The following is a 17,036-nucleotide window of genomic DNA, read 5'->3' as shown; positions in this document are numbered from 1 at the left end:
ACCAAGCCCCTGGCTCCACTGCAGATTCTCCTTTCTGTTGGCTAGCAGCTCCCTGCCTGCAGAGATCTCCACCAGCGGCATTTCTGACCACACACCACACCATGGGAGCAGGTAGCTCCCAGGCTGAGGAGCGGCAGCACGCAGCTGTGACCCGCAAGGCGGTGAGATTTGCAGCAGGAGCACTGGAGCTGCTGAATTTAAATAACACAAAGCTCTTGATAGGAAAGGCTGATAAAGGCGCACTCAATTATTTGGAAATATTTTCTCAAGAGTGTAGGAACAAGAAAGCAGTGACAGCTGGAGGAAAACCGCCACATCTAACTAAACATTCAGAATCATCTTCTGGAAGGAAATCTGTCCCATCGAACTTAATTCTTCCCATATTAAGAAAACAGTATCTTGTCAGAAGTAACCAGAATAGAAGACAACTAAAGGAAAAAATCTGCAGGCCTTGTGACAGCCCGTCAAGTTACTCCGCACCAATAAACAACCAGATTATTTGGGTTTACAGAAAGGTCAGCTCCTACACCTATGCGAGCCAACTACTTCAGCGATACATCGGCCAATAAACATTTCTCACTGAATGTCAACGATTTCCTTAAGTAAAAGCATCTGAAGAACACTAGTAAGGACGTGCAGAAATTACCACACACCTCCCGCCTCAGCTGGAGCTGAATGTACCACTTCACGGCATCCATCCCCAGTCACAGCCCTGACATGACGAGTGCCCCAGCCACCTGCAGGACAGAGTGATCCCTCACCCCTTCAGAAATAAGTAACCTCAACTCTCGAAAGAGTTCAGACTACCACGTTTAAAAGGTTACGACAGACCCAACCTCTGTTTACTTATCCAATTAATTTTAGCTGCTCTTTATGTTCATTTGGAATTCATACCATACAGAATGAATATTGTAATATTCATACTGTAACTTCACGACTTGCCTAAAATATATTGGGTTTATTTACTCTAAGATGTTATCTCACCCCCCACCCTGTGCCTCCCAGCTCTTGTACTGTAAGGATAACCAATACTTGCTCCCAGTCACCTTCTCAAGTCGGTTGCTCCTAATGCCAAAGATACTACATCAAGGACAACCATTTAAACAAATAGTGTTTACAGCTTTTTAGTGCTGCATGCTCATGATTGTGAAGCTAATGAGAATTCTGCTTGGGGAACTGTGGATAAAACTATCCAATTTCTTGGCAGAATCAGTTTTGCCTTATTGAGACTTAATTTTAATGAAAAGCCCCACAACCCCCGGGGAGTAGTCAGATTGTGACCTGAACTCCACAATTTGTGCCTAACTTTAATCAAACCTAATTAGCTTTCCTCTTGCAATATGGGTTCCACACCCCGCATTCTCCCAAGCTGCCTGTGCTATCTCAGGGTATTGCAGATGTCATGAGTCACTGATACCACAGAACAGAACCCAGCTGCCCAATGTAAATGATTACAGCAAGGCAATGTGCAAAGCACCTGCTTAAAAATGAATTTTAACAATAGTACGCATCTCACTTTAAGTATTTTCATTACAGTTTAGGGATTCCACTTCATATTCACCTTTTTGTATCAGCAAGCTAAACAAGTGTTTTTCAACTGATACTGTAAAAATACTTTGTTTATGCAGGAAAAGTAAATTAACTTAAATTTAACTTAATTATCCTCCTGGCAAACACACTCCTAAACTTTGATAAGGCTCCAACACATCTCGTTTGTAGAGATGTTCATCTAATGAATGAACATCTCCCTAACGCTCCTTGCACTGGACCCAACAGCACGGGTCTCCCACCCAGCCGAAGGAGCAATGAGAGTGCTCCAGGCCCCTCGACACTGCCTTGTGCTAACAAGGCACACGAGGCAGTGCTGGCTTTGCAGGCTCTCTCTCCTCAGGGTGAACTTGAGCACAGGTGATTATCCTGACAGTTCCCATTTAAGACACATTATTGACCTTGTGATGCTCATCTCCCCACAGGAGCCGTCACCATTAATGCAGTAACTAAAATGAGGAAGAAGAAAGAAGACTTTTGAACAACAGGTCTCACCCCATAAACATGAATGGATTTCAGGAGCTTTTAAAGAGTGCATCAATAGCAAGATCACATCTAACGGCTTCCAACGAACCACCACAATGCATTTCGTACAAACCTTTCAAGACCTTTCTCAAGTTCCTCCTCTCCCATTGTCGCAGCCTGCCATGCTGCGAGAGCTGGAAGCTGGCTGGGTGGATTTGTGACATTAAGATCAAAAACTTTTTCTGACCAACTACAGAGCTGCTTCAAAAGCAAGTAAACGTCATTCTTTGAAGGCGGCTATGCCCTGCTCAGACAGGATTCACATACTCAGTGGTGCTCGGCACGAGTCCGTCTTGGAGCCCATTTTATTCCACAATTCGTTAGATTCCCCCCAAAAATAAAAAGCCTGAAAACAGCAAAGGGGAGCTGTGTCCTCCCAGGGCAGGTACCTGTGCCCAGCTGCCCCAGCAGTGCCAGCAGCTGACGCTGGCTGCTAGCAGGGAGGGCAGTGCTCTTGGGGAGCCTGCACAGCTGCGGCAGATGGAAGGGCAGCAGCTCGGCCTGCGCAGCACACCTGGCGCGCTCACACTCAGTGCTTCCTGGGACAAATGACTTTGTCGCTCCACATTTGTTTCCCAATATCTCCACTCTGCATGAGGCACTGAGCGCTGATGACCCATCACGGAATAGCGCACTGTATTAACTTTGAGTATAATAGCGCCATGTATTAACTTTGAGTATGAAAAGGCAAGTGTAAAACCCCTGCAAATCACTCCTCCTCCCCTGGAAGCGTGAAATTGCAGGAATGGGAAATCCCTTCCTGACATCTCTCTGCACTCTGTTTGCTTTAACGATTCAATCTTTTGAACACCTTATGGTCCCCCAAATAAAATAAAAATAAATGGCCTCCAACTAAATGCTGTGCGTTTTTTCTGCTAAGTCTCAAAACGATTTCAGCTGTTATAAAACCCCTTGGAAGGAGGGATGATTTTTTAGAAAAATGTTGATGGCACAATAATGGTAATGACACAAATAACGGCGTCCTAACTTGATTATTCACGAGGGTTATGAGAAGTTATGATAGCCAAAGCCCTCTTGCATCTTTAAATTCGTCTCCTGCTCAAACTGATTACAAACTACACCACCTGACCTGGGCTCTGCCTGGCCCTGGAAAACAAGCCAACAGAAAAGCACCAAAGTGCAGGCAGGAGTAGGCACGGCATCCACTTGTGCTCTAAAACAGCCAAAAATCTGACTGCAGTTTCTTGGGGACAGCCTTGAACCCGGGGCACACGGCAGCACTGGCAGAGGCAGGTGACAGAGGGGCTGATGGCGGCAGTGGAGCTGCAGCCCCGACCCCCCGCCCTGCTGCTGTGTCCCCCAGAGCCAGACATGCCCCCACTGCCATCGGGGCAGCACCTCGCAGTCCCCGCCAGGAGTTACCAAAGCAAAGCCAGGGCTTTACGGGGTAAATTGCAAATGGCCTCAAAGCTAATTTCACTTTTCTCACCGCAATGAGATGTCTGACTGCAGCTCCTAAAGAAAACAGCTCAAGTTTAAATGGGGAGGAGGGGAAGAGAGAGAGAGAGAGATTGTGGTTCGCACAAGGAACACGCAGTTAAAACATTCTGAAAAACAGTTATTAGAAGCGTCTGGGAAACGATTTGTATTTATTGACTACTTGGATCATGTGGGCTTTGGTCAGCCTTGTGAATACACACTTGATTTTAACACTGCCATCAGTAGTTTTTAAAACTACAGCTTCCTAAATTGCTGTGAGTAAATGAAAAGCTTGAAATGAAAAGCTTGTAAATTAAACAAACAGCCATCTAACCCCTCAGTAAATGCATACAATTCAATATAAAAGCACTGGAACAGCACCTCCCTTGCTCAAGTTGGTACTTACAAATGCAGATGGGTATAAAGGTTGCACTACCTAACTGATAAGCTAATGCATTTTGAGTTCCACAAATTACGAGTCAGTGGTACCTTCTGTTCTGCAACTTCTTTCAGTATGAAATCACCTTGTATAAAAACCAGCAGTGGGATTTCAATTGTTTTGGGAAATAGTAAGTATTTCCTAGAGTATGACTGAGTTTAATTTGATGCATTACACTTAAAAAATCTAGAATTTTTTGCCTAGTGCTTTGCAAGTGTTCATCCTCAGGGTTTCCCAAAGACTTTTCATTAGCTAACGAGGCATTTCTACCACAAGTCGTCATTAGGGTGGCTTAAGTAGTAAAAGAACATCTAAATTCATACTGATCTTAGTAGTTATCTCTGTCAAACAGATGCTCTATTGTTCACATCTACACTTCCCTGACTTCTTAATTGCAAATGCACGTGCGACCATTAATTGTACAGTACTAGTAACCTCTGTGCAGTAATGAACAAGTCAAAGCTTCTTGAAGAGTTCTGGCTCTTCAGGCTGCAGCTTAAGGAACCAGCCACGACATGGCTTTCTACTGCAGCACCCAACAGACCACAACGAGCGGAGAAGGAATTTCTTTCTCCCAACCTATAAAAGGCCAAACGCACTGCTCTGCGAGGAAGCAGTGGGCAGCAGGAGTGGTCAGTTGCTGCTTCAGGTCCTGCAGCTTGCTTCTTTGCTTCTGCGTGGCAGAGAGGGCTTACAGCCTTGGATGTGTTCTGCGAGCAGCACAGCCCAGCTCTGCAGCTGGAACGGGCACTGCCAGCACCGCGTGCTGCCAGGACTCACTGCAGGCACCGTTTGCACAGTGCGAGATGAGCATTTCTAGGTTAGGCAATGTGAGGTAACTCTCAGGGACAAATGCCTTTGCAATTCATAGCTTCTTTTCTCAGGCGTGCCTGCTTTTCAAAGGCTTAAAAACCAGATGCGGAAAATAAGATCGCTAAAATCATTTGGCAACTTCATAAAGAGGTACTGCGCATTCCCAGGGCAGATTTTCAACAGCAGCGCACAACAAACACATGAGAAAATGCTGTCAGGGCACAGGGGAAAGCCCTTGAAAACGTGGCATCACAGGAGAATGAAAGGCACCGTTTCATTTCTGTGATTTCTTCTTTCCATTAAGTAATTTGGTCTCACTTCACATAAACATTTCTGTGAATTTTAAGTACCTATTTTCTAAGGGGAAAGGTTCCATTTCACTTGTTCATGCCGTTGAATGCATCTTGTCTCATTCCTATACAAATAGGCACCATAATGCACATAAGCAATATTTCAAATAAGAACAGTATCAAAATCTCTATTACTATTTAAATAAAACTAACCTGTAAGCATGGAGTAGAACAGGAGCAGCAATGCAAAAACCAAGAGCAGAAAGGTTCCAACCGGACATGCTCTCATCCACAATCACAGAATGGTTTGGGATGGAAGGGGCCCTCAAGATCATCTAGTTCCAACCCCCTGCTACAGGCAGGGACACCTCCCTCAAGACCAGGTTGCTCTCAGCCCCACCTGTCAGCAACTGTGCACAGATGTGCACAAAAAGCAAGGGAGAAGATACTGAACACTGCTGGAAAAGGGCCCCAGCAACCCCGTCCACTCACCTTCAACCCTTGGGCAAGGCACAAGCATTTGGTATTTCAAGAACGGTCAGAAATGGTAATGTTCCCTACAGGTATTTTGCATGCCAATTAAATATTCCAAGTTTATACCAAGATTATTGCCACCTATTTAATGGCTCGTTGGTTTTACAAGCCATGCCAATTTTCTCTTTCCTTTCCATTGAGATACAGTACCAACTAACCGCAAAAATGAGACAACGTGCTGCAGTGTGACTTAACAACATCTATGCATTCAATATCTGTACTTCTAAGTGAGAGACGAGCTAATGCCCCCTGCCTTCCCCCACACCACCAGCTTTGGCCTGCACAGCTCCAAAGCCAGAGCAAGATCAACTGAATTACACCGAGCACGACATTAGGAACAACAACAACAAAACCCTAGAAATTCTCAACCATTTCTTCTATGGTCTTCTGATGGACACACAATCAAACAGCACAGTGCTTTCTGTAGCTGAAAAGCTGGATCCCAGGGAAAGGCTCCAGCCTTCTTCAGAATGATTTCCGAAAGATACCATAGAAACATGCATGCTCCCGCCCGTCCCCTGCCCGTCCCCTCGTCCATCCTTCAGAACACATCACAAATTGCTTCTCTGTAATATTTTTAATCAGACAAACAATTGCACAGTGGTTGGTTTGGGCAGCATTGCATCCTCTTTCACATTTTCCCTTAGAAAAAACACGTGGAAAATGCAAACTCCGCACCAAACGAGCAGCAGGTTTCATTTTTTCTTTGCAAGGAGACATTATTCACTCCACTAAATACCCAAATAAAATGTTTTGAAGAAAATGAGAAAGAAGAATCTCAAGACCACAATGGGAGTTTACTCAAATCAAATATTTCTTCTAAGAAAAAATTATTTCGCAAATAAAGTTCTTCATAAAGGTCTTTTCATCTTACACAAGGTAAAAAAGCAAAAAGTCTTGAAAACTGTGTTTCTCATGACACAAAATCTTTTCGAACCAGGTTAGCAATGTCACCCCTGGACTCCCACGTTCCCTTGATCTTGCTGTTCTTTCTACCTGCCTTAGCAAATCATTGTTTTCAAGGATCTGACTCAAGAATAACATGGCGTTTCTGGTCCCTATGGAGGCATCCTGCCCTGTCCTTTAACAGCGCTACCTACCATCACCCCAGTGCAATAGGATTGCATGGGGACACGCTGCAGAGACTGCTGACTTCAGGTTTTCAGCTCTGTTGCTAGCCAGTGTGGAAAAACCCTTAAAACGCAGCCGCCGATGGCCAGAAGGGCGATTACTGGCATTTCTGAGATGCTGAAAACAGAATTGCCTGTTAGAAGACGCTCACTTTCCTTTGAAATATGGCATGATTTTCCATCAGAAAGAGTGCACAAAGCAGCACAGCATAACACCCCACCCAGCCAGCAGACATGCTCCTCCGTGGGGCTGGACACTCCCCCAGGAGCACAGGAGCATTTTACTGTTCATCTTCTCACATCCAGTTCTCTTACATTACTGCCTTCATTCTGTAATGCTTGCAGTGTTCACTCCTTTAAAATACGCATCCTTTTGTCCTTGATTGCTTTTTGCATACCTTTGTTGAGATCCACAAACCTTTTCCTTTAACTCCCAGCATTTTCACTGCCAGGTAACATGGGTGACCTCTGCGCATCTGTTCAAACATCTCTGCATGCTTCTCCGACACATCTATGTCCAAAAGAGGTGGCTCTCCCTCATTTGGCTTCATGCAGTTGTTCTCACTGCTTTAGCAGTCCTGCAACAAACCTATCTGTAAAATCTCATTCTAGTAGCAACTACTGGGGCCCTGGGCAACCTGGGCTAGTAGCAGATCTGGAGGTTGGCGGCCCTGCCTGTGGTAGGAGGAATGGTAATTAATGATCCTTGGGGTCCCTTCCAACCCAAGGCATTCTGTGATTCAGTGATATTGGAGCCAAGTGGTTACTCAAGCAGCGCTCAGTGCACATCTTTTGCCTTTCCTCCAGTGCTGCACATCCCCTGGCCATGACTCCACCAAAACCAGCCAGGAGCAGCTCTGCAGGACATGGGCCAGTCAGAGCACAGCTTCACTCATATCCCAGCTCTGACAGCAGCACATTGGCCACTGCCAATACAAATCCGACATAACCTAAATAAGCCCAATCACACACTTGCACAAAGCTCATTTAGATATGTGCTATGAGCCCAAAGCTATTCATTAAAATAAATGGTGAACACTCTTCAATGAAACTTAGAAGAAAACAGCTCTGCACTGTCAGGCATTTCGCATGCCCCCCAGTCAAATCCATTCGATAGATGACTAATTACCCTGAGTTGTGTTACAATTTGCTCTTGATTGTGATTATTACTGATTAAGCACTACTCAAATGCTACACTTCAGTTCAGTACAATATCTGCGATTCGGGAGATGAGCAGAGCCCACTGCTCGTGGCAGCACTAACGCACTCCAGCCATGGCAAAAATAAATGGGTTTTGATTTGACACTTTCCGTTTCTCAAGCAACTGGGCTTCATTACTTTCCTAACACTGATGCTGAGCTGCAGGCTCTCAGATGTGCACCTTCTGCAGACTGCAAACAAGGGTACAGCACAAAAGCATACAGTACTTCACTTCAGCCCTGACCCAGACAGTCTGGATGAGAGCTGTCTCTGTTTACAGACTCTCCTGCAGACGAGGAGCAAGCCCATGCTCAGCCACTGGTTTACCCATCATCAAAACGCACACGTGGCCAAGATACCTGTTTGTGATGAAGGACAAATCCACCTATCGTGTTTGCTGAATATTATTCTTTCATTACCTGTTGTACATCCCTTAAAAATTAAGTCCTCTGTGAATGAACTTCTCTGCACATGTGCAATCAAAGCGAAATACATTAATTTGAAACATGGCTGGCAATTAACTATTAGTTTCACTGCAAAGAAGAAGTTCAATTCTTGGTATTTGATTTTCCTTCAGGGTAACGAATAGCGCCTATTTACTAGACCTATAAGTAAATCATTTTTCCAATTATCTACTGGTAAAACACAGTAGCACATACAAGCACGATTTTGCTGTGTTATTAAAAAGAGGATCAGTGTTTCAGTGTCATTCCTGTTATCAATAAGGCTGCTCAGCAGTCACGAAGCAGAAGCTGAACATCCCGTGACTCTGAAATGTTGAAACGTATCATTGCCATCACAGTTCCGCTCCTCGCTGAGTACCACTGCAACTCAGATTGCAGTGTCAGCTGCCATGATAAGGGTTATATAACCCAGGGAAAAAATAGAGCCGGCATGCAACTGCAAGTCAGCATGAAGATAAATGACTCAAACATGGAAGAATTTGGAGACCAGGACCAAAGATCATGACTGAGTCCATTTCTGTACAAAAAATACGTGTTTATTACCAAATATCAAAAAGTACAGATGCATTTCATTGAAATATTCCAATCCCAGATAGACTGTGGTGTCAGCCAAGGAGCGGCAGGAATATTATCAGGAGAGAACAGAGTGCTGGTAGCGCTCAGCAACATTACAGCGCCCATACTCTATTCAAAAAACAATTGTGTAAAAAAAAAAAAAAAGTAGTAGTTGAAGAGACAGCACCAGAAATAAAAGAAATAAAAGTTGTGAAGTCCTGCAGCATGAAGCTTTAAAAGAGACAGAGTTGTTTTGAAAGGGAATTGATAACAAATTACGCGAGGCAGGCTCAAGCCACAGGACAGAAGAGGAGGCAAACACAGCTGTTTCCTCTGTCAAAAAATACTAGAGGTTTTCAAATGCACATAACAAGGAAATTCTAGAACAAGATAGAAAACTGCTTAAAGAGCCCCAAAACATTATTAACTTGTGAAAAGGGCTGTCAATAGCCAGCAGCTCAAGAACAAAGCCTGGGGCAAGGTAGTCACCTGCACCTCATCCAAGATCCTGGGCTCCACACAGCCATTAAGCGCCATTTTCAAGAGCCGTTTTGACACCGGGTCATTGGCTCAACAAAAATCAACTCCATGTTGTCTCCGCAGCAAACAGATCACATTCCAAAATGGAAGATAGAGTCCCTTGAAAATGGTACTGTTCAGTCCCAATCCTGTTACTGCAGTTTCCTATTGAAACTAAACCATAAAGCAGCGCACGCCTGTGTCAAAGTAACACCGGTATTTACATGTTTCCAGATCCTTATCTACCAACTTATTGTTCAACCACGTAGGCATCACCGCTGAATCTTTCTAACAAAGCAGTGAACCCCAAAGCAACAAACTGGCTGGCAACTGAGACGTGCAGAAAGGCTGAACTAAGAGAGCCTCAGAACCTCCTTGCCAGGAGCAGAGTGAAATGAAAATAGGACAGAGAAGCCAAGACTAAGGTAGCAGAATTCAACCAGAGGTGAGGATGGGCAGAGAGACTGAAAACTGCTACCTTTGTTCAGCAATATTTGTTACGGGGAACATGAAGGGTTTACAGAAAGCGTAATGGGTGTATTTAGGTACTGGGAAGGTTGATGCTATCATGGTGATAGCATCACTGGTAATTTTCATGTGCAAACCCATCTCTACAGTTAGACTCCCCAAAAATTCCCAAAAAGGGTTATTAATTACTGAAAGAGCACCAGTATCACCGCCTTAATGGCTGCTCAGAGAAAGAACAGAACAGATGAAACTCCTTGCCTTCTTCCACAATAACAAGCCTTCAATGAAAAGCTTTGCTGTCACCACTCAGAGGCAATGTAATTGCTCAGTGAAGCATGAGACTTTTGTCTGGTTTCCCAGATAAAATAAGTTTAGCCTCAGTTTTGAACTGATGCAGAATTTGACCTCCAAGTAAATACTAGTTCTACTTGGATTGGTTCATAATCCAGAAGAGAAAATCCAGCTTTACCCTCCTACTGTTGTACAGAAAATTGGCAAAGCTGTCTTGTCCGTGACTCCATCACAAGCCACCAAGGTTGACCTGCTCCAGTCCAGCCTGATGTTGAACAAAATCAAGCATTTCAATCAAATTCTAACTCTATCAATAGCACACATACTGACATAGGAGGAGAAAAAAAAAAAAACAACACGCGAAAAACACACACAAGAAAAAGAAGGAAAACCAGGGATGTGATTTTACTGAAGGCAAAACCAGAGGCTTTGCTCACACTCTCATCAGCTGACTAATTAACTTCAGCAAGATCTTTTCACTGAGAGTCAGTCTGATAGAGCCCTGCAACACCGGAGCATCAGTAATCCACATGGAGGCACTGAATCTTTTGCCCAAACAAAGTGAATGTAGGGCAGAGAAGGAGAGATCACACACAAAGACAAACAAGAGCTGGTAACATTGCTCTGGCACAAAGCATCGACCGGACTCGATATGGAATTCAACAGGGAGAGGCAGAGCAACTCTGCCGAGCTGGAAGCTGGGTCAGATGGGGGAAACAGACAGGAGGGGAGAGACCTGAGGTGAGCCCCCAAGGGACCAGAGATGCAGTAAATGGATTTGAGCAAGATGTTCGGGTCTTCTGCTTTGTTATGAGCTAATGAAAATCCAATGTCAGGCAGCTCACTGACTTGATGCAAATCCTTCCAAGAACAAGGGAGAAACAGACAAAAAATCATTTGCTCTGAGTTTCATATCAGCAGGGAGTTTTAGGAAATATCCCCTGCTCCCCGACCTGCAGAGGGGTGAAATCTCCCACCGAGGGCATGAGGAACCTCAGGGCAGCCAGCTGCAGGTAGGTGGCCCAGCCTTATCAGGAGCTTCTGGAGACCCAAGAAAAGAAATAGTCCTTGAGCAAAGTCCAAATGGTTAGCACTTCAAAGACCTAAATTAAACAACACAAAATACATTAGTGGACAGGATCCGATCCAGCAGAGCCCTGAAGAAGCAGCAGGCCCACAGTATCCTTGATCTCCAGGGACCATCTCTTCGGAGCAGAAGCAGAGCCCATCCTGAAGTGCAGAAGCCTGCACAGCTGAGCAGGAAACCCCAGGCCAAGCTGGGACCATTCCTTCTGGACGCTGTCTGCACAGCTCCAGCTCCCCTTCTCCTTTCCCACTGACAGCACACTCACTCCTTTTCTGTAGAAAACCCAGCCATCTTCTTTTCTCCCATTCCTCCTCAGCGACCCTTTTCCTTCCCAGCACCCACCCTCTGCTCAGTGCACTTCCAACACCTCCCTCCTTACACAGCCACCTGCTCCCCAGCAGCCCCGCACCACCCATAGGGTGCCACCAAGGGCACGATCAGAGCCATGTAGGGCTGCATCCCGCACATCCAGCCTGGCAAACTGGAGCAGGCCCTTGTTTCACTCCGCACGGGCAAGCTCAGATCAGAGCCAGCCACACTCTGAAGAGCAGAAAGGGGACCAATCAGACCCCAAGTGGGCAATTTGGCATTTTGCAACGGCGCATTTTAAGGACAGTCAAATATACTTTGGAGGATAAAATGGTAGTGGAGGATGACATTTTCCTCAAGTTTTATAATTGAGTTATTATGGAAGTGTGTAAAAAACAGGGTTTGTATCAGAAATGCTGACATGAGAACAGCATGAACACAGCTGTAGTAATATAGTAAATTTGTAAGAAATTGTATAGCTAACAAAGTAGGTCAACAGCTTCTGAGGAAACGCTGTGTTTCAGGTGGCATGCTAGCTTAGGACATCCCAGTGCTTTTTCAGCTTAACAGAGGTGTTTTCCATTCTGTGCTAATTCCCATTATCTTTGTTGTTAAAAATACTCATGCTGAAGGTGGGGCCGACCTCCAAACACCAATAAATACAAACCCAGCACTCTCAGGTACGGGCCTGCCCATGGCCAGACACAAAACAGGGGGATGAGGCAGCTGGCACGAGGCATGTTTGCAGAGTATTCTCCTGGCCACAAACAACTCATGTGTTGGAGACTTCCCACATGAGAAGGGTTGTCTTTGGATGTAACAGGCCTTAAGGCGTTTCTTCTTCCATGAGTTTGTCCCGTCTCTTTTTGAACTTTCATAGACTTGCAGCACATTCCCATGGAAAAGAATCCCAGAACTCGGGAAGGATCAGCAAGGAGAGAAGCACCGTCATGAAGATCGTATTTTTAACGAGCCACGTACTTTCACTGACAACCCAGCCCATGGCAGCAAGTTGCAACCTTTAAGGTCCCTTCCAACCTGAGCCATTCTATGACTGTGTTTTCTGCAATATTTCACTAGATAGGATGATGAACAATTGCCGTTTTCCTTCTCCACACAGGTTATTTTCTAATTATTTGCTGCCTCCCCCTCGTTGTCTCTTCCCCAGCCAATGATGTCCTCCCAGAATGAATTAAATTCTTAATGTCTGCAAAATTAGTCATGACCATGTCTGGTAGGATCACACCTTGTGATTCTCTTTGGCCTCTGACAGCAAGGAATCTCACCGTATAACTCCCGGTAACATACAGAATTTAGATTAAATTCTACAGTTCATCATAAAATGTCACAGAAATTCTTTTATCTGCTCGTGCCTTATTCAGATATAATGAACAAGGGAAAGAATTTAGCTTTGGTCTGTCAGTGGATCTTCCCAATTGCTACCTAAGCATGTATATGACAGCTGTCAATTCAGAAGTAGTTAATCCCAACAGAAAGATGATGGGAAAATACTGAGTTGATATGACAGCAATGGCAAAAAAAAAAATTAAAGCAGGCATCCCTGTAGGAAATGTTTCCGCACTATAACAGATGGCCAGTAGTTAGAGGAAACCATTAAAGCTTGAATTGTGGAGATTGGGTAAATTCCTCACAGCAAAGGACAGCAGATAGAAATGATAGAAATAAAGGAATTTTACCAATGTTCATTAAAGCTTGAATTGTGGAAATTGGGTAAATTCCTCACAGCAAAGGACAGCAGATAAAAATGATAGAAATAAAGGAATTTTACCAATGTTCTAGGAAGAGCCAGTCCGCTGATGGAGTGCAGCTACGAAGCAGCAGCCCAGGAAAGGCATTGTATTTTACAGGCACACTTCTACTGTGCAATGGTTTTATCACCATTCAATCATTACCGTATACCATGCAAACAACACAGTCACGCAAGTGTCATAATTGCATAATTACTACATTAATACACAGGCAGCCATCAGAGAGACTCTGGCAATACATACGAGTATTTTATTTGTACATCCAGAATTTTAGCAAAGACTGACTCTTAAACTGGCTCCAAACGCTCCTGTCCTCTCCCAGCAGTCTGCTATCCGGACAGCACTCATCAGCTCTGCTTTTTCCCCACAGTATTAAAATACGTTCCAGCACTGAGCAAAGAAAATGAAGTTTTCCTAAGAAAACCCCAACCTAGGAGGAACTGAAGGTTCATGAGCACTGTAGCAAGTCTGGGCTGCATTCCAAACAAAAAAGGCTAGGAGAAGGGATTGGGGAAATTAAAAAAGGCACAACTTCGCTGGGTTTTCTTTTGGGACCCGTTTAAATGTGAAACTCAGGGCCTGCGAGCCTGTGGGAATCAGAGAACAGATGCCCAAGTCATTCCCACTTCTGAAGACCTTCTTTGCAAAAAAGTAAAAAGTAAATAAAAATAAAAAAACCCCTTGGGAATCCATAGCAATACTTGTTTGAATGAGGGCGTCTCAACAGCTGCAGTGCTGAGTTGAGCACAGCTTGCTTTACTCCCTGTCCTGGGGATTTGCTTGTGCTACAACAACTGCTGCCAAGTCCATGGGTATTAAACCTTTCCAGTCTCATTCTCTGAGCAGAAAACAGAAGTGAAGCACCAACAATCCTCAGCAGCACAGCACATACAGCAGCCAAGCAGCGGGCATCGGGAGACGACGCCACTGAACAGCCAAGTCAGTACCAGCTCTGAATCTGATCTGAGAAGGCACTTGGGTCACTGATAGAAAATAAGGAAGTTTCTCTCCCCCAGGAATACAGTGTCTGTTTTAAGACTGATTGGTTCACTTAAGCACAAAGGCTGATCCTTTAGCCTTAACAGACATTTCTATTCCATGCATATTATGAACAAGAGCAACTAAGGTAAATTTGTAACAATGAAGTGGGACTTCAAGGGATAAAAAAAAAAAAACAACACAAAAAACCAAACTAACAACTGCTCAAAGTGAAGATATGTACTTTCTCATAAGAACTCTGTTATCTGAACCAGGACAGCCATGCTTCCAGCACATTGTTCTCGCTTATTTAATAACGGGATACAATTCTGGGCTGCATGTTGACAGAAAGCAGAAGTGACAGAAAGCTCAGGAAGCTTTGCTTTTAGCATTTGCCTTTTGGAATGGAAATACTCAAAGAGAACCCCTAGGCTGATAAAATCTGTCACTTCAATATCAAATAAAAATAAATAAAACCAACTTTTATCAGCCTCTATAAATAAATAAATCTGTTTTTGTTGTGAACTGCAGTAATATCTATTTTAGACCTTTTCCATTTCAGAAGTTTGAACAAGCTCCCTTCTGCTGCTTTGGGATCCAAATGTTCTGAAGCTGCCAAGTAAGATAGCAGCATTACTTCAAGACAGTGCCAACCTACCTGCACAGCTGGGGCTGGAAGCCCATGAGACACGAGCAGGACTCGGTGCTGAGAGGCACGGAGCAGGGCTTGGTGTGGGATCTCCTGCACAGGGGCTCAGCTGAGCCGCAGTCAGTGCTGCTGCATTCCTGCAAAACTTGTTGCGTCTCTAAGATGAGCACCAGCTTTTAGAGCCGCATGAAGATCCATCCATCTCATGGAACAAGACGAATTAACAAGGGTTAAAAACTGAATTCCTTACGCACTGAAATGTGTTGGTTTTTAAAGCCTTACAATAGCGGTTAGTTCTGACAAACACAAGCTATTTAAGCTTAACTTTGACCATCTTGACTTTCTCACTTAATAAATACACAAATGTGCGTGTGCCTTTTAGACAGAGGCAGTAATCACAGCTGACAGCTGGGAGAGCATTTCACATGTTTCAGTAATAAACCCATCTATCCCCATTAAATATTAATACACCATCTCTCCCTATTACCTATTATGTCATCAGTCACATCAGTTTTAGAGGAAGGTCAGCAAAAACAAGATACGGTTTTTGTCATTTGAGCATTTTATGGATGTTTATAGAAGCCCTGACAAGAGAAGCACTATTTATTCTAAAGAATGGAAGTGTAAGCAGGAAAAAAATGAACAGAATGTATTCCTGCCTTCAATTGTTTATCTATTGTACGAGCATCTCAGAGGTCACAGTTCAGCCACGATAGGAAGGGCATAGAAAGGGAGGTGATCATCTGCAATTATCATTTCCCTTTTTTTATTTAATAACACAGCTTGGCGCTCAGTTCTGGGGCTGACTCACTTGATGTTCAGAATTTTCTACTAACAAATGCTGATCTGATACAAAACGAGATGTTTCAGAGGAATACACTTCTCGTGAATTACTTCCAAATAGTTAAATTTGCATTTTCATGCGTGGAATTTCTGAACCACTTACACAGATTTCAAGCAAATTCAAGTTATTAAGGACACTTCATTTCATTTTCAGCTATTGTTTTTGCTCACATAGCTTCCATTTTCGGTTGCCGATCTTTAACGCTGTTCAACTTTTTGCTCCACTTCAGCCTCTCCTCAACCTCCCTTCCACCCCCAGCCTCCCACATCTGGGGGAGGGCAGACAGACAAACAGAGATGGAGAAGCTCAAATTCTCTGGTCATCTGTCAAACAGAGGCAGTATTTTCAGTCTGAGGAGGACAAAAACCAAAGGTGGGGATACTGCTTAAAGATGCAACCTTCCCAGTGCTACCCACAAACCACTGGCTCTGCTTTTCCATCAGCTGATGCCCAGCCTTACACATAGCTGCTTTTTACTTCCACTGTTCCTGGTGGAGAACTCCTCCAGAACCTCCCACCTACACCATTACAAATTTTCCTTTTGCTGCATAACCAATTTTCAGCCTGTTGTTTCCCCCAGACAGTTATTTCCTTCACGCCCAGGTGTTGGTTCCCCTAAGTATTATCAATGCCAATCAAACCTCCCAGGCTGCTGCTGACAAGGCTTCCCTGATGATCCATGTAACCCCTCTCTGCCTTTCTAGTTTTTAACACATCTTTCTGGAACTTGCTAACTGTTGATTTGCAGTCCACAGGGAAGGCTCTCATTCCCCAGTCCAAAGAACTCAAGCACCAGAGAAACACTAGCCCTTATTTTATAGGGCTTCCTCAGATCACGCCTGCATTTCTTTACTCTCCCTTCGTGATGCTCTGAAGCTTTCTCAACCTTTCCGAAGTTTTGGAGTGATCTTCACATTTGCTCTTTGTCTTCTTTGAATTCCAGAGATCAGCAAACAGAGGACTTCACCTTGAGTGATGTTTGCCCTTATCTTCCTTTCACTGCATCCATTAGTAGGTTGGGATGGCCTGACCTATTTGTTTTGGACACCTTCTTCCTCTCCAGGGAGGGGTCTGTTAGAAGCACAGAAGAATCCTTCAAATCATAAAAGCCAAAACATAGAGGGAAGTTCCTCTCCTGGAAAAAATATTATTTTTCTTTTTTTTTTTTTAATTTTGCAATTAAA

The 17,036-nt window shown here is 44.1% G+C and overlaps 1 protein-coding gene across 14 annotated transcripts in view; it reads right to left on the bottom strand.

Annotated features, from left to right (window-relative positions):
- Positions 1 to 17,036, bottom strand: part of IL1RAPL2 (interleukin 1 receptor accessory protein like 2) — a 408,604-nt gene that overhangs the window by 211,454 nt on the left and 180,114 nt on the right. The window lies entirely within an intron of this gene.

The sequence above is a fragment of the Numida meleagris genome, chromosome 8 (genome assembly GCF_002078875.1).
Source record: "Numida meleagris isolate 19003 breed g44 Domestic line chromosome 8, NumMel1.0, whole genome shotgun sequence".
NCBI lineage: Eukaryota > Metazoa > Chordata > Aves > Galliformes > Numididae > Numida > Numida meleagris.
This window is presented reverse-complemented; position numbering and strand designations above follow the sequence as displayed.